General features: G+C 38.2%; 2 non-coding genes across 2 annotated transcripts; one reads left to right on the plus strand and one right to left on the minus strand.

The window, feature by feature from the left end:
- Positions 1 to 11675: 11675 nt before the first annotated feature.
- Positions 11676 to 11749, minus strand: TRNAT-AGU (transfer RNA threonine (anticodon AGU)). The gene has a single exon. It is a non-coding gene; the product is annotated as a tRNA-Thr (tRNA).
- Positions 11750 to 14442: 2693 nt separating this feature from the next.
- On the plus strand, positions 14443 to 14515 carry TRNAR-ACG (transfer RNA arginine (anticodon ACG)). The gene has a single exon. It is a non-coding gene; the product is annotated as a tRNA-Arg (tRNA).
- Positions 14516 to 15373: the final 858 nt, after the last annotated feature.

The following is a 15373-nucleotide window of genomic DNA, read 5'->3' on the forward strand; positions in this document are numbered from 1 at the left end:
GAAAAGAGAACAAAGCAACTTAAGGACCATGATGACCGTCTACAGTTGACCTAGTTAGGGTTTGCGCGCAATTAGTCCGCCTTACTGTTGATGCAACTCATTGTGATAACCTTATGAACTAGTTTCTGCACCGTCGCCATCGATGTCATTAAAATGGATTGCGGCGTTTGGAGACGAGCGGCCTCATTTGAGTTTGTGGGGGTGTTGAAATAATTTACGACATTTTTACAATCCAAAGAAATAATATATGTTTGGTCTATATTTATACTTTTATGACATGATTTTGATGGTTTCGCAGCCTTAATTTGTTGTGACATGAATAATGATATTATCAAATGTTCTTTCACGGAAAATTAAGAAAACTCAATAATTAACTAAGTATTAACTAGTACTTTGAAATAATTGTATCTAAATAGTAAGGTATTATAATAATTTCGAAAAATACTATGCAATCTTGCCTGACAAAATGTTCAAGTAAGACTATTTACAGATTAAAAGTTTTTTGTTCAAGTTAGTATTTGTCCGTTCAGTTTTATTTAAATTGCCTTCTAGGAAAATAAAATGAATGACGTCAATAGTTTTTGAATGATATAGAGAAATATCATGGGATTAAATGCTCTACGATTTACGCCATGACCTTAGAAAAAGAAAGCGCAGATCCTTTCAAAAGTATGAAAGGTATGAGCGTGGGAAACCTAGTCAAGCATTTGAGGGATGTCTTTCTTAAGGGTCTATGTCTCACTTTCTTTGAAATGTGGAATGTGATTTGAATGCATTATCCTTGGAGTATATAATTTCACAGTTTGTAGCGTTTGAACTTCATTTTCTTCTCTTACATCTCGTCTATTTACTCTAAACCAAGATTGTACGTTAGAATTCCATTTAAAGTATGGTAGACAAGAAAGAGACCATGCAATAGTGTACGTACTACGCTGGCAATAGTTGTTGGGGACAGTCCAAAGCTTACCTGAAGTATCCAAGTCAACCGATCAGTTCCGCAGAAGGGCAAGACTAATCGTGGGAGGCTGAATTTTTGAGGCACAATGTTTTTTCAAGATTAATAGACGGACCATTAGCTAGTTCAAATGTGCTTGAAATATCTACAGATATTTGTGACTTCCTGTTCTTGAGTTTAGAGCATATTTGCAAGGAAAAACTGTTTTTTTTGCAAGAAAAAATGTTTTTTTCGTCGGGGATGTTGCTTTTATGCAATGAATGCTACTGAATGAGGAAAAAATTTGTAATAAATGGAATAAATACGTTTAGAAGAAACAAATACGTGCGGGCCCATGCCTTATCTAGTCAGGATACGAAAGGATAAACTAAATTTAAGGAATTAACTGTGAATGTAGACGCAGATTTCGATTTGTTACCGCAGTTTTGAATTTTACTATCTTTGTATTGGTACCAGAAAACAGCTGTTTTTAGGGAATAATTAGTTCTGCTGTAATTGAATCGACATATCCCTGCCGTTAAACAATTTCACGAAGACACTTTCATCGATTGCTTTGACATAAAAATTGGCGCTCGCGGTATATCTCAATAAAATCTCCGGGAATAAACTTTCATCCCTCCGTTGGCCATCGTTTTTCTTTATCTTTAGGTTAAAAGAAGAAAAGAAGGTCCAAATACATATTTTCGAAAACTCCGTTGCCATGGTTTTTAGTAATGTGTAAATATCACCAAAAAATTTTATTTACTTGTTGCTACGCCAGATGTGTCCCAATTCCCGCACTCAACTGATATCTTTGCAGCTTGGTAGGTGATTGCCGAAGTACGTGTTGGCGACTGCATTAGACAGAAGAGCCAAGATTCATTATTCGAACTGGGAAGACATAAGACTTAAGAGACCAATAAAATGTCTGAACAGGTACGACTTAAGCTCTTAAGCTTTCGTAATACTACGTTGTGAGATCTTGGTGTGTTCGCGATTGAAGTGATCTGTTTTGTTTGGTTGTTTTTTGAGAAGCTGATTGAGTAGAATCATTTTCGAAACATCAAACCTCGTTATAACTTATCATTATGCTCATTCACGTACTCACGCAACCTCTTGCTATGAAGCCCATCATCCAACTTCTTGTTTTTTCGTCCACTCTCTTTCTGCGCGGAATATTACTGGTTAGATTTACTCTATGATTTGGGTGGGATTGATAACGAATAGCGTCACATGCTCTTTAGGATTATAACTTTCCATTTTAATCTCCTTAAATATTTTCAAATTGTATACAGCATAAACTCTACAGCCGACAGCTGGAGTGAGATAGTAATGTTTTCGTATTTATCATGATTTTCATACAGAAATCCAGTGTTTTCTTAGACTTCGATCACCATTTCTTCTTGCATAATTTTGTCACATTTTCCCCGGCGTTTTCCTCATTTCGGTTGTGAAGGTATGTAATCATAACCAGTTTATGAATGCATTCTTTTGCAATGTTTAACTTCTTATGACTATGAGATATTCTCTAATTTCAAGTTGTGTTTTTGACTAATTTATCATATAATTTTCAAAGTTTGTGGTCTGGTTGTGGATTCCCTAATGTGGAAATTCTTTAGTAAATTAAATAGCTAGCATAAAACCCAACGTCCGAAGTTCGAGGTAAATTCTAAAGCTGACCCAGCTGAATGTATATTTCTCCGTTCAGAAGCTCTGTTAGGGACATCAGTTTGTCAACATATGTTTACTCTGGAAGAAAGGCTTTGGTAAGTAGGTGATACACACATTCAGGGCCAACGGGGTCTTTAAATTTTGTGTGCAGAAAATGTTCATAAGGTCAAGGATAAAGTAATTCAAATCCTCTCCCTCCCACCATCCCACACAGATCTTATTTCCAGTAAAATGTATGAAGCGGTAAACACGCATTGTATTTATATTCCAAATTAAGATTCCATACTATGGTTTGTGTTGTATTTCTAAAGGAGGGATTTTCTTTGCATGAACACATAGAAAGAAAATATTCTTGGTAGACAACTGATTTAACTTTACTGCGTCAGAAGCCGTTGTGTACTTTCGAGGGTCGTCAAGTTAGTCCCTAGGAAAAAATAGAAAAACAAATTTTTTTGGGATTATTTTGTTTTGCAACATAATCTCCTTTGAGCTCAAGACAATTTTCCCAGCGTTTCTCCAACATTTTGAAGCTGTCCAAAAAATAGGATTTCGGAAGGTCCTCGAAATGGGCACCTATGTTGGCGATGACCTCGCTCAACGTCAATCGTTTTACCCCGGTCTATTTTTTCAAGTTTAGAAATAAAAATTTACTTGGGATAAATCTAGTGAATACGTTGGATTTTTTAAATTCAAACTTTAATTCCGTAATTTTTGCCATAGGAACTGCGCAGGTGCAGTCTTCATGGAATAGAATTTTTTCTTTACCACGCGAGGACGTTTTTTCCTGATTTCTTCGCTGGAGCAGTAGTAACTTTAGTGGAGGTGACCGACATTTACGCCATTTGGGATAGATGGGAAAGGAGGAAGGTTAGAGAGTAACCCGGCGTCGGCATTAGCCTCCTCTTAATGAAAGGCGCCAAGGGATTCTCAGCTTAACGTCCCATCCGACGGACAGCGTGCTCACTTAAAGTGCTTTCCACAAAGCACCTCAAATAGGAATTGGGATACCACTGAAAGAACCTCCCGTCTCCAGGATTCAAACCCGGGCCCTCTGGGTGGAAAGCCAGTGCATTGGCCACCGTACCATCTTGATCCCCTCTTCGCTCTACCGGAGCAATAGCGATGCACATTACTCTCCATTTATTTTTCGTCCTTTTTGCATCCAATTGATGTAGTTGATTCCTTGTGCATTGCAAAAAACTGCGGTCATCACCTTGTCAGCCGATTTCACCGCCTTCGCCTTGTTCGGAGCCGGATCGGTTTTAGAAACCCATTATTTCGACGGTTCCTCTGTTTCTGGGGTGTATTAGTGTAACCATGTATCGTCCACAGTTACGCATGGACACATAAACCTGTCAGGATGGCAACAGAAAAACGCCAAACAAGTATAATCGACCACACGATTACCTTTATTCTCCACAGAGAGCAGATGCGCCACACATTTTGTCGAGATTATTTCGCCACCCAATTTTTCGTGCAAGATTGAAAACACTGTACCTAGTGATATGCTTTTGGCTTCATCTATTTTGCGAACTTTGATTCATCAATCACTCAAACTATATCGTGGATTTTTTCAATCATTTCAGAGGAAGTCACTTCCACTGGGCGTCCAGAAAGATGTTCATCATTTGTGGATATACGGCCACGTTTAAACTCATTTACCCATTTCTAAACAGCTGCAAACACAGGAGCAGATGTACCATGAACTTCATTGAACTCGGCTATGATTGGTGAAAAGACTTTTAAATAGAAGTTTTTATTCACCGTATGGTACTCATTTTTTCCATTTTTCTAAGTAAACAATAGTGCGGTGCTTTAATCGACTATGGAAATGATACCACGTGATATATTATAGCGAAACTCGAACAGTAGTATAGTGAGAGATGAGACTTACTAAAAGCAAACCTTGCAATTTCTTGGATTTTATAGGGAAAGATTGAAGGACTCACGAATGGTAATATAAATTCAATAAAGATGATGATTCTTTTACCCACAAAAATCGAGTCACAGTACACCTTAGCAACTGGCGGGAGCAAGGATTTTCTCCAGCATTGTTATCTACATTCAGCGACAAGTAAGCGACTTCTGAATAAAAAAAATAAATTCAGTGGCTTCAGGGATAATTTATAGACGACATTGCAAGCATACAACTTCGTCCTGACCCGCCAATATAAGAAAGCAGCCCTTATTTTGTGAATTTGCTTCGCAGTGAAGGCCGTGTGGCGGGGGATGGTAGGGCATCAGCTGTAGTGAATGCACAGCTATTAGGCGTAAAGTTGAATTAATACGAATTAAATTACAGCAAAAAGTCTCGTATACATACACCCATACATGCCTATATGCATAAGGCAATAATTGAATAACTAATTAAATATTTGTCTTTAAATAAATATATCCGGGCACGTGGACTCAAGTTCATTATGAATGCGTATCGTGCAAGGGAAGAGCGAATACTTGAATCTTTTGGTGATGGTGTCTATCTACCGTCTTTTATCTCGGTATTCAAATATACTAATATGATTTGATGCATCAATGTGCATGTATCATTTTGTTTTTCAAGGAAACTCACTAGTCTTGTACTTTTCTCAAGTCTGTCTTGCCTCCTCTCCTCATTAATCAAGGGATTCCAAATGTATTTCCTCATCCAACATATCCATCGCATTTATTCTCTTATCGTAGTAATTTTTGATATTTCTAGCAGATATTCCCTGAAACTTTTCCGAATTCTTTAAATGTTTTCTACCATGGTTCACAAATATTTGTCGTATATTCTAAACGTGGCCAACTGAAGCGTAGTAACACGTCTCACGCTTGGAAAGCATTTCCTGCTACATGTCTATTTTTATATTCTTCTTTAAGGCTTATCAGCATATTCTTCGGGTGCGTGTACCCATAATAGGTTTGACTTACGAGGGTAATTTGAAAAGTTCTCGGAATGGAATAGAAAAATACGACTTACCTCAGTGAAACTTTTTATTTTTCAATGTAGTCTCCGTGTACACTAATGAACTTGGCCAGGCGACACTCCGTAGTCTTGATTCCATCTAGAAATTTGGATTTTGCAAAAGACCCTTCTACTTCGTCTTTTAGTTTTTTGTGTGAAACAACACGTGTGTGGGTGTGCATAGTCCTGATGAAAGATGACTCTTTCTTGCCAAACCAGGCCTTTTTCGTGTATCTTTTGTTGCAGTTGGTCCGTGAGGTTAGCGTGATATTGTCCAGTTATTGCTTGATCAATGGAAAGCAAATATTTTACCAGAATCCCTCTCGCATCCCAGAAAACTGAAGACATCACCTTTCCGGCCGACCCGAAATGTTCATTCACTGCCCGAACGGGAAAGTACACGCATAAACCGTCCCGGTGAGTGAAGTCTCACCTTCACCGGTCATTGAACATAAGAAGCATGCATGGCATTGAAATAAAGAACTATAGCTGAAGTGAAATTATGGTTTGCGTGAAGGAGGAACTTAAAACTAGGAATAAAATATGAAATCTTGACCTAACAAGAAAGGAAAGCCGATAGGGAACGACCGTATTGCTTTGGTTTCCTTTGATGGTGGTGAATCGACATGTTTCCACTTCTTTGAGTGCTGTTTTGTCTCAGGGGTTTAGTAGTTGACCCTAGTTTCATCTTTGGCCACAAATCGGTAGGGAAAATCATGTTACTTGCTCTTAAAACGGGTTAAACATTTTTCGGTATTTCCCATTCTGATAAGTTTGTGATTCTGCGTCAAGAGCCGTGGCACCAATCTAGCAGATAATATTCTCATGTCCTATTGCACTGTTGAAATGTGATAGTTTTTGAAAAATAGTTGACGAATGAAATGACTACGAGTCGAATGGTCGAGATATGCATATCCTATGCGTATGTGAAAAAATCGCAAAGATTTTTAGTTTAAATTGATGAGAATGATTTGGAATTGTGGTCAGGGGTTACCAGTAGTAGTATTTAGGGGAGGCGACCGACTGCTGAGGTCATTTGCGCCATTAGGGATGGACAGGAAAGGATGAAGGGTGGAGAGAAACCCGGTGTCAGCATTAGCCTACTCTTTATGAAAGGCGCCAAGGGATCCGTAGCTTAACGTCCCATCCGACGAACGGCGTACTCACTTAAAGTGCCCTCCACAAAGCACCTCAAATGAATGACAGATCACAAAAAATAAATGCTCGAAGATATGGAAAATTATAAGACCAAAATTAATAATGCAGTATGAAACATTTAAGAATAAGCTAGAATCGGATCACGCGAAATGAGAAAGGAATTTCGTAAACGGTAGTGTGGATGGTGCTTGGGAAAGTTTGAAAGGAGTGACTGTTGAATGAACTCTAAGAATATATTAAAATTGGATGGTCGGGGAAATAAAATTTAATATCTGGTTGAATAATGCTATGAAGATTTTTGTGCATGTACAGAGAAAAGAATGTAAGAGGATGATAGAAGCTAAAGGCAAGGAAGCTCAGATATGCCGTGTTGCGTTTATAAAAGAGAAATGATTAAATGTAAAAATTTTGCGAAGGAAATAGTGTCGTTAGGAAATAATACAAAAGATAGGACCAGAAATGATGCGGATTGATTCTACAAGAAATAATCATATCTGGGAAATAGCTTAAAAGGGCAAAAAAGAGAGAACTAAGGCATGAAAGCAATAGCGAGCACACGTGGTGATATCGTATGGGATGAATTCGAGTTGGGGATTGTTGGAGGTAGTGTATTTAGGATGTATTACATAATAGTTTAGAGTTGGTGAGTGAGTGTGGTGCATTTTATGGTGTAAATGATTGCAGGGAGGTTAATATAAATGGAAGTGAATTGTAACGGTAGGAAGAAATTTCGAAACTTGAAAAGTTGATTCAGCGCAATTTTGAAGTGCAAGAGAAAGTTACTCATTACGAGTAGTCTAGGGATTGTTTAACTTGTGTTGGCAAACTTAATGATATCTAGAATAAAAAGCGTAAGGTATTCACTGGTTAAAATTCTTCCTCGCGTATCATTTAACATGGGGAGAGAAGCATTTACTTGATGGCAAGTCGAGGATCTTGGAAGATATTGAGAAGAAATGGGACAATTTAAGCGATGGGTGTCTACTTTTGTTATCATTGATCCCCACCCGGATTACAGGAAGTGAATGTACTTATAGAGAGTTGGTCTATTTCTTTTTTTATATTAGATATTACTTATTAAGCGAGAACGCTGACGGAGCGCTAGGGAAGATTGAGAGATGGTGGAGATAACAAATGAGATATCGTCAGTTGGCAACAAGGAAATGTGAAAGGATAGTAGCGCGCAGGATGATAAGGAGGAACCGTGCAGATGTAAGAGTCGAGGGGAATGATGCCAAGCGTCAAAAATGGTTTCTCGAATGAAAAAACTGCTAAAATCGCAAGTATATAACAAATCCAGAAATCGTTGAAAATCTATGCCAAGCTAAAACTGAAGGATAACTGTTGTATAGTACTAAATAGATAATTTCACAGGAAAATACTGTACCTGATTATGTGCTCTTCGATGCTAGTATAATTTTATGACTTTTCTGTCATCATCGGGATTATAATTTTATCAAAATAATCTATTCAGGGTTTTTGGTTTTGCGGGGTGCAAATGTCGTCGACGATCAAAAAAACTTCTAATTGGTGTTCTAGATATATGTCCGAGTCCTGCCTTCTTTGTTCACACATAGCACATGTATTCTCATAATGCATAGACTTTCATGGGAAGTGACAAGAGAATCCTCTTCAGATGATTATGCATGAAACACAGTGGAAGAGCGATGTACATTTTACGGATTCAAAAAATTAATGAAGGAGATATACTTACAGAAACAATAGTATTCTTTGTATCATAAATTTCGTTGATGAAAGGTTATAAGATTATTAATATTCAAAAGTTAGTTAACTATACAAAATAATTATTATTTTTACTGATCAATCCACGAAATTAAATGCTCCAAAATTGACATTATTAATTTTAGGATAGCTGAAATATGCATATGAGTGCAAGTTCAGAAAGCCAATATTGGAAGTCACTTACAAAAAGCAGATTGGTACCTTCACATTCCTGTTAATTCCCTGCATACTTACCACTACTCGTATACTTACTCAATACTCATTATACTCACACTGTGCTTACCTTAGTCCGTTTGAGAATATTAAACCTTAGTGACCCTTTGGTTGTTGCTACGTCCTCACAGTGAGAGGACATAGAACTTATCATTATTAAATAATCGGTCTCCGATGTGTATTTGTGAATCGATGGTTTTCTGTCGATTATCAGAGAGAGCACATGTCGAAAATTCATGTGACTCTCATGTAGCTGTCGATAATGTGTTTTGTAATTTTGATCTGCGAGAAAGGATGTCCGATGTTTTGCTAAGTGTCATCTTAAACACCAAGACATAAATCATAGGATAATTATGCTGAAATATATGCTAAACTGTGTCTACAATATAATCCATCTTTCTTCTTGCTTTACTAAATATTCTTATTCTAGAACCTAGTATTTCGTTCTGTTGTTCTGCTTCCTTGGTTCTACAGCTTTCCTTGATTATTTATTTCCTTAGAGACTAATTTTGTATAATTGCCATATAACTACAACGAGCTCTATCTGCGAGAACAACACCTGAGTATGCTTCAGTTGATGTATCTATCGTGCACTGTTTTGATATTGGGATTAAGAAGGTCAGAAAGTAAGTTATAGCTTTTATATTACTTCTGCTCGTTCTTCAAGTTTTCTTTAGATTATTGTATGATCACTCGTGAGCTATCTTTCGAAATTAATGCATATTGGATCCAAGAAAGGCGATAGAAAGGCTTTCTGCTCCAATTATTTCTCTATGAACGCGAACTGAAAAAACAAAAGCGTCGCAATGGACTTGTTACAATGGATGTCAAGCTGAAATGATTATGCAAACTAAATCGCAACCTAAACCCTAACTAAAACTAGCAGATGGCGTTGCATTTCGTTTGGCAGAAAACATGGTATACATGTAAACCACGGGTAAAATATATTAATACATACTGTCTGTTTGATATCCAGATATAATTTTATATAATACAGTTACCTTCGGTGCAGGCTGATAAATTTAATCAAATGACTTTACCTGGCTCCTTTACTGCTTCATTCTTTAAAAATATGTTCCGTCGACGAAAACAATGAATACAACATAATGAACAAAGAGTACCTTATCAAGAATTCATCTCCATCGTCCTTGGGGTATTTTTATCTTATTGATCGTAACCCTATCTTCCACCGCTGATTGTTTGCCGAGAATCTAGCTTGTTTACATTCTGACGCGACGATCCGATGGTGAAAGTGTAATGGCCTCTGCTCCTCGACTATCACTTAAAAATAAATCTAGTGCTTAAAATCACCAAATCAATAATTGAAAAAAATCCAATATTATACCAGATTTCTTTTCCATTTTGCATTCCACTTCACGGAGTATTCAGGAAGTTAGCGATGCCCTACTCATTTTCTTGTCGCTATATAACCCTTGGGCGATTTAAAATTTAAGCATATTGAACTCCAGCTCTCAACTCAGAGAGTATCTCAGGGGTCGATTTCTGTAACTCGAGTCACCAGTGATGAGCTGGCGCCGGGGATAAAACATTAAACTTTACGGCCTCACCGTTCCGAAATGGCACTCCCAAAAGTTCATGTTCTTCACTTCAAACGGAGTGGTACAATCGCACCACCTGAAGTTTTCTATCTCTTCACGTTTCAATACGGCATCGATGTGCCTAATTTCTTGAATAGCTGTTAACGCGTATTGATGTTGTTTGTTGGGCACCCACATGATATCTGATTGAATGGCTAACTAATTTTGGTGTCATGAAAGTCTCTTATCTTTATAATTTGCACGAGACTCCAAAGTAGATTGAGGAGGAGAAATCTACTCAATAAGCAAGATCGCTTTGAATTGTCATATAATGGCTTCGTTGATGCGTTTGGTAGGAAATAAATAATTATCAACCTATTTACTGGAGGTAGCACAATGGAATAAATATACCAAAGGTCAAAGTACATATAACCAGTGATTGTTTCATTCCCGCCTTCTTTGTAAATGGCATTAAATAATTCATTTTGTGACAAGATTGCATTTGTTCATCACATATTTCAGGATAGAGAAAAATTAAGCAGGCCGAACGATGTTCATTAATTGCTAAAATTATTGCTCACCAGGTATCATTTTCTTCATTTTTGCGATAGCTTATTGCTTGGATCGAAGAGGAGATAATGATGCACTTATCTACTTAAATACTTATTCGTACAAACATAACATACTATGGGCGCCATTTAACACGTTAGGGGCAGTTTGCTCCCAGCGTACTCACACGCGAATGTCTCCGTCATACGAAAATACACATATTAAAATTTTTGCCGCTGATTCATCTTTTGAGTCCAAATGGAAGGAAGTTCACATATTATTTTTCCCACCCTTTTGTGATCTACCCCTGGAGTGAGTTACATTTAGCCTTGGTTTACCCACTCATGCGTGTTAATAGTCCTACGCTTATTTAGTGAGGTTAGATATCAAGGACTGTATAGAATATTAATGGATATCAATTTGCCAAATATAAGTTAGCTATGCAATAAAAACCGTTGCAAATATTTCACATATTATGGTCGCCTAGGAAATTTACCAACAGTTTCTGCGGTTTATTCAGACTGCTCGTCTTCTATCGATTTCCAGGACATGGATAATTTGTTTACCAATAACGTATATACATTTGCAGTTAGCTATAATTCCTGTTTATCTCGTTTTTAATAAAACGAGCTGAGAAGAGGTGAGTCGTCAAAATAGGCTTTACTTCAAGTTTCCCCTCGGTCAAGTTGAAACCAGCCATTGTGGCGCCCTCAGGTTGCGTGGAGCCACAAATAGACTCGACCGGTAGAACCGCGAGGAAATTGGCAAACTGAGAAAAAGAGTGGGAAAGAGACCGCACGGCGTAGTGGAAGATATATTTTAGCGATTTGAGCCAAAGATAGAGAAGAAGAACGGAGCACCCATCGTGATAATGTTTGAAAATTGTTTTCAACCACTCTTCCGTTGCGAAAGAAAAAATAAAATTAGGCACCGGCGAGATTCGAACTCACGATCTCCTGTTTACTAGACAGGCGCTTTAACCAACTAAGCCACGGCGCCCACAGGGGGTGCTATGCACTTACTTCAGATACTACGTACCATCATACTAGTAGCTCGGTGGAATGGGACTAGTGCAAGCCCCATGTGTAAGTAATAAAAATAAACAAATGTTTTTTCGCGTCGCGCGCAAGGATGCAACTATCCCTAATATTCTAGGGATGAATACTTACATCGATGACTTTGAAGTAACATTGGATTCTACGATACCCGTCGACGTCATTCGTAAGCTCCGATATCGCAGCGTCGGACAATGAGATTTGGAACATGGGACGGCAAGAAATTTAATGGGGAACGGAAAACGATCTTTGCAGATCTGTAGAGAGGCAACGGGGGGTCCTCCTCGAATAGAAATTTTGGACTGCTAATACGTAGAATTAACAAAAAATGCCGGATAACTTTTTTCTCTACAGAAAATAGGCAAGACTTTTTTTCATTGCCCGTTGTTTTCAATTTCTTCAAATTTTAAGTATGCAAGGGGAGTACTTCTTGCCAGTAAACCAGCCAGACTTCTTGAAACCTTTATCAGCTTTCTTTACTCCCGATATAAACTTCAACTTGACTCATGAGACTTCATTCATCATCTAGAAAATGAAAGTGTCGGTTTTTTTTGTTGAAGGAGGGGCGGCAAATTCAAATGCCACCCCTGGTGTCGTAAATTCTTGCTATGAGGACGCTGTCGCGGATTCACATCGATAGGCTCTGCAAATTAATTTTGTGGGATGAGAGTAAATATATTAAAATGATGCCGTAATAAAGGTACTAGACAAAATTATTTCAGTCGCACTATTCAAATCCTGCGGTGAGATTTGGAAGTAGGCTTCTACGGGGAATATTCTTAATTGACGGGTAGGCAAAGAGGTTCTTCAAAAGTTACGGAGCGTCAGTGATGTGATTTGTTAAAATTTCTTGGGTTATCCTTGCTGTAGTAAAGAGTACCTAGAGTAATGGAGAATACCCAAGCATCTTTCTGATTTTCAAATTCGAAGGCATCATATTACACGCATTTGTATCAAATTTAATATTTAACATACTATGCGTCAATCAAATGTTTCCAAATCGTTTTCATATCTATCTCGCTTTAAAATGTTTGCACGGCATGTTATAAGATGATTCTTTACCGAAACAGTGTGATGTTTTTTGAAAAGATTTTCTCTTTTACTTGGCTCCTGTCTTGAACCTGTCAAACTCTGATGGGAGCTAATGAGAGCCGATTCTATTAAGACACTAATGAGAGCTGTTTCCGCTAGATGTTTACATTCAGTCAATAGGGACGCATTTGATATTAAATTGTTTGCATTATGATTGTAGGGGTAGATGTTTAGAATAATTTTTAAATTTTTCGCATAGAGGAACAAAGTAAAATTAAAGGTCCGTTAACCTATATCTACGACTCTTCTTTCAGAGCAAGCCACAGTTATCTACGCGAATGTTGATTTTGATCCCTTTTAAGTCAATGATAAATTTGCAAATTTACAACTCCGTAGCATTTTTTCTACTTAAATTTTAACGGCAACTCTGACGGTAAATGTATGAAGCCGGGCTTTAAATAGCAAATAGAAAAGTTACGAAAACTCATTCTCATTTTATAAAAAACGAGCTACTTTACAGTTCATAACTGTAAATTAGGGTTGTAGTTCCTCATTGTGTTTTGATGCAACATTCTCTGCCTTCAACAAATTTTCCCTGAAAGGAATGCATCAGGAATCGTAGCTTGTTGTTTCCTCATTCTTATGGTTCGATAAGGTCTCCGACGCGTTTACCGAAAAGTAACGATGCTCAAATCTATCCCAAACGCTGAGGTTATCACCCTTTAAATCCCATTCACTATAAATAGATTGTTCACGATAAGGTCAAATCCTTAACACTCCGAGCAAATTCGTTGGCGTTAATGTTTCCTCTGATTCGTGTCTTCACTCGACTTTGAAGGACATAGTGACGCCTCAAAGCCCATAAGTACGTTTGTTCCTTGGAGGTCAGTGCTCGGAGAAGAAAAAAAAGCGAGTCCCAAAAATGCCCTCACTGAAACCCGGCTCCGAACTGGAACTGAAGCGATGGCTCTCATGACGTGATCCCATTCTCGTAGCGCTCAGCGAAGGCGGCCGCAGGGGAGCATGACTCCTTTATGACCCGTGGGGCGCAGTACGACTGGTATGATGATGCGATTCGTATGGAGGAACTGAGGGACCGTTCCCTTAAACGGCGGCGACTCGGAATAAACATCTGCGCATCACGAGATAGAAGTGAGATCGACGAGCGATTTTGACCCCGAGTCAAGGAAATCTGTCTACATGTCCAATCAAGGGTACCGAGGAAAGTCTCGCGCGCGAAGTTTTATCTTCAGCCACGCACGGGCGACGGAATGGCAATCCTCTATTAGACAGCTATACAAGTACGTAGAATTTATTCTTCTTTATTATTATTAGCTAATAGGTGTGTTGATGCATATAATATAGGTTAGCATTTGCTTAGTAATTATTTAGTTGGCAAACAATGTAAATAATTGCCTAGTTAATGTATGAAGAGACATACCGCTCTTTTAATTTATACGATTAGTCCCCTTTGATAGATCGTTTTGAAAAAATATAACTCTCATCAGCAGAATATTCACAGAGACCGTAACTCATAATAAGAATCGCGAAATAGACTAATGTCTCAGAAATTGCCCGTTAAAATGTTATGTTATTTTCAACAAGGGCCCTGTGGCGCAATGGATAACGCGTCTGACTACGGATCAGAAGATTCCAGGTTCGAATCCTGGCAGGGTCGAATATTTTTCTTGCCGTTTTAATTTTCCGTCGACTAATTCCGTGAAATTTCTTTACCGATTGGAAAGGAATGCGAAATAAAATATAAGAAAGGAAAGTTAGCCTAATAAGGTGAGTTTGTGGATGTTCGTTATTGCAAATATTAGAAAATTACAGAAAGGAACGGCCTTCACAGTTTAATAGGTCTTTTGTGCCTTTTGTTCGATTATCTTGTTCACAAGTTGTTGGTAAAAGTTTTTTCTAGCTTATTTCCCTAAATTGCTGCCGTAAACAATTCACCTATTCCCTCTCACATTAATTCAAAGTGTACTTATTAAACAGCATATCTAATCTGAAGGAGGGAAAACTGAACTCCGATGATTACTATTTTGAAAGCACGTTTGATTTCACGCTCGATTTCCCTCTTTCGAATGTTTTCCATCAGGGAAATAATGAAGGGAAGTGAAGACGGTAACGCACTCTCAGTCGGAGAGGATCCCTCGGAGCTGGGGTATCGATTTGCGGACTCATTCTTCCCGAGAAATATCTGCTTGAGGGGGGAGTTTTCCCTGTGCAACAATTCTACCCCGATCCCCCCATTTGTCGCTCCATCCCTCCTCCTTTCTTTTCTGGAGTCCTTTATGAAATCGCTTAGTGGACTGTGGACCCTCTTGCGGTAGGTCAATGACCTCCAAGCGCGTCTGTGTACGTAGCGGTGCTCTGAATTTGGGCGAATGCGAGCGGAAGCCCTTTATCCTTATCTGGATAGAATGTGCAAAGCATCTACGAGGAAACAAAACGCCGTACAGGAGATATAAAGGGTACGTTGAATTATGTGGTGTTTTTAAAATCAGTGTTAAGCAATACCCGGACATTTAAG

Source organism: Hetaerina americana, unplaced genomic scaffold (assembly GCF_022747635.1).
Source record: "Hetaerina americana unplaced genomic scaffold, ioHetAmer1.1.p SCAF_10, whole genome shotgun sequence".
Taxonomy (NCBI): domain Eukaryota; kingdom Metazoa; phylum Arthropoda; class Insecta; order Odonata; family Calopterygidae; genus Hetaerina; species Hetaerina americana.